This window comes from Colobus angolensis, unplaced genomic scaffold (genome assembly GCF_000951035.1).
Source record: "Colobus angolensis palliatus isolate OR3802 unplaced genomic scaffold, Cang.pa_1.0 Scaffold10, whole genome shotgun sequence".
NCBI classification, from domain to species: Eukaryota; Metazoa; Chordata; class Mammalia; order Primates; family Cercopithecidae; genus Colobus; species Colobus angolensis.
The window spans coordinates 5,653,816-5,657,219 of record NW_012110919.1 but is presented as its reverse complement, the minus strand read 5'-3'; the positions used below and the strand labels follow the sequence as shown (position 1 = coordinate 5,657,219).

Genomic DNA, 3,404 nt, shown 5'->3' with positions numbered 1-3,404 from the left:
CACTGTGGTCTCGATCTCCTGACCTCGTGATCCGCCCGCCTCGGCCTCCCAAAGTGCTGGGATTACAGGCGTGAGCCACTGCGCCCGGCCAGAAATATAACTCTTAAGTATAAAGGGCACAGACAAGCTGTTATGAACGTGCAAAAATACAAGGAATATTGCTTCTATGCATACTTCCTGAGGAGCCTGTTACAGAATAAGCTTTGGACAACCAAAGTGACTAGACAGTCTCTGGTACAAGGACTGATGGTAAGTATTAAATTATATAGGTACTTGTAGATGAAGACTAAATGAGAGTAAAAAGGGAGAGAATGCCTTGACAATGTAGATAGAGTATAACTTTAAAAATGAAGCGAGAGTGCGAATAAGGCATGAAAAAGTTAAAAAAAGTTAGTAGTCATAATTTGTAATGGTTATTGTAAGTATTGTTATTTTGAAGCTCTTCTTTATATAATGTAGGATAAAGTAAATGAGCAGTTATGGAATATTCTATCACTTCTCCTGTTCTAAGAACCGGAACCGGGATTCTTGGTGTGGAAGGAGTTGCAGAGATAACATAAAAAAGAAGTTAGGGGCGGGCATGGTGGCTCATGCCTGTAATTCTAGCACTTTGGGAAGCTGAGGTGGGAGGATTGTTTGAGCTCAGGAGTTCAAGACCAGCCAGGGCAACATAGCAAGACACTGTCTTTATAAGAAACACAAACAAAAAAAAGTTAAGGAATAGCACTGTAGACCTGAATGTGAATTGGAAATATCACTGTGGACCTGAATGTGAATTGGAAATATCACTGTCAAGTCATGAAATGTTTTTACCTTCAAAATATATTCTCTAGTTCTGTTCACTAAAATAGCCCCCAAATATTGACCAGTCTACCAAGTAACATAGGGCATCCCTGGAGCCAAGCTTGTGGTAAAGAAATTATACTTTTCACTAAAAGAAAACCAGAGCTTCTTGGATAAATGACTGATTCCAAATCTGTGACAAAAAAAGTACAAAGCAGGCTGGGCACAGTGGCTCATGCTTATAATCCCAGCGCTTTGGAAGGCCAAGGCAGGAGGATCACTTAAGTCAGGAGTTTGAGACCAGCCTTGCCAACATGGTGAAACCCTGTCTCTACTAAAAATACAAAAATTAGCTGGGCTTGGTGGTGTGCACCTGTAGTCCCAACTACCCAGGAGGTTGAGGCAGGAGAATTGCTTAAAGCCAGGAAGCAGAAGCTGCAGTGAGCCGAGATCATGCCATTGTACTCCAGCCTGGGTGACAGAGCAAGACTCTGTCTCAAACAAAACAAAACAAAACAAAAACCCCAAAAACCAAAAAACAAACAAACAAAAAGTATAAACTTAGCCTAGAACATTTTGTAATACCAGATAGCAAGGACTCTGTCAACTACTAGAGTAATTTCAAAATGACTCAGGAATCAACTTGAAGAGATTCCTAATGGCCACAAGTCAGACAATTTTAGCTTCAATAAGAACAAGAATTGGAATGAACTGAAACACATCGAATACATTTACATTTGTGAATTCATAGTAATAAAAAAATTGGTTTCCTTTGAAGGATAACAATTCATTATTTCAAAAAATGGATAAAGGAAAGGAATTGGGCATTATCCTGACTTTCCTATATATACTATACTACTGGGTAACCACTAGCAGATGAGGGAGGCTAGGTGTGGTGGCTCACACCTGTAATCTTAATTCTTTGGAAGGCTGAGGTGGGAGGACTGCTTGAGCTCAGAGTTTGAGACCAGCCTGGGCAGCACAGGGAGACCTCATCTCTATAAAAAAATAAAAATAACTGGATATAGTGGTGTGCACCTATCTGTATGTAGTCCCAGCTACTTGGGAGGCCAAGGGGAGAGGATCACATGAGCCTATGAGTTTGAGGTTATAGTGAGCTATGATTGTGTTCCTGCAGTCCAGGCTGGGCAACAGAGGGAGACACTGTCTCTCTCTCTCTCTCTTTTTTTTTTTTCTTTTCTTTTCTTTTCTTTTTTTCCTTTTCTTTTTGAGACAGAGTCTTGTTCTGTCACCCAGACTGGAGTGCAGTGGTGCTATCTGGGCTCACAGCAACCTCCACCTCCAGGGTTCAAGCGATTCTCCTGCCTCAGCCTCCCAAGTAGGTAGGATTACAGGTGTGAGCCACCACACCCAGCTGTTTTCTTTATGTATATTTTGTTTTAAAATAAAAAGTAGAAACAAAACCAATAATGCTTTCCTGTCCCGGCCTGCGCGGTGTGGGCTCGTGGGTCTCTGAGACACGGAAATTGAGGGCGTTTTTGCACCCCAGGGGCTGCTCCTGGCGGCTCTGTCGCCATCACCATGCCACAGAACGAATATATTGAATTACATCGTAAACGCTATGGATACCGTTTGGATTACCATGAGAAAAAGAGAAAGAAGGAAAGTCGAGAGGCTCATGAACGTTCAAAGAAGGCAAAGACAATGATTGGTCTGAAGGCAAAGCTTTACCATAAACACCGCCATGCTGAGAAAATACAAACGAAAAAGATGATCAAGATGCATGAAAAGAGAAACACTGAACAAAAGAATGATGAAAAGACTCCACAGGGAGCAGTACCTGCCTATCTGCTGGACAGAGAGGGACAATCTTGAGCTAAAGTACTTTCCAATAGGATTAAACGGAAACGAAAAGAGAAGGCGGGAAAATGGGAAGTCCCTCTGCCTAAAGTACATGCCCAGGGAGAAACAGAAGTATTAAAAGTTATTTGAACAGGAAGGAGAAGGAAGGCAGCATGAAAGAGGATGGTTACTAAAGTCTGCTTTGTTGGAGATGGCTTTACAAGAAAACCACCTAAATACAAAAGATTCATCAGGGCAATAGGCTTGCGTTTCAAGAAAGCCCATGTGACACATCCTGAACTGAAAGCCACCTTTTGCCTACCAATACTTGGTGTAAAGAAGAACCCCTCGTTCCCACTGTATACAACTTTGGGTGTTATTACCAAAGGTACTGTCATTGAGGTAAATGTGAGCCAATTGTGCCTTGTGATGGAAGGAGGATGGATGCATAAATGCAGTCTTACTGATTTGACAGCAATTTTATATATAATTATTGAGGACTACACACCAATTGAAAAAACTGCCATTACTGTGATGTTTCTGAATACTACCAAACAGCCATATATGTCTGCAATGAAGAGATTTATTAAATTGTAAACATTACGAAAAAATTTTTTAAACCCTATAATGATAACACATAGAACAGACCTGAGCCCTCCCACAGACAAAGCTAGCCAAAGCCAACACAGATCAGACAGGCTTCAATTAATCCAAACTGTGAACATGAAATAAATGCTTATTGTTTTTTACACCTAAGCTCTGGGATGGTTTGTTACACAGCACTGTTGTGGCTTTTGCTATCCAATATAGTTGCAGTT

At 41.1% G+C, this 3,404-nt stretch overlaps 1 pseudogene; it reads left to right on the top strand.

Moving 5' to 3' along the window:
• The first annotated feature begins 2,325 nt into the window (after positions 1 to 2,325).
• On the top strand, positions 2,326 to 3,183 carry LOC105508045 (annotated as a pseudogene).
• The last annotated feature ends 221 nt before the right edge of the window (positions 3,184 to 3,404 follow it).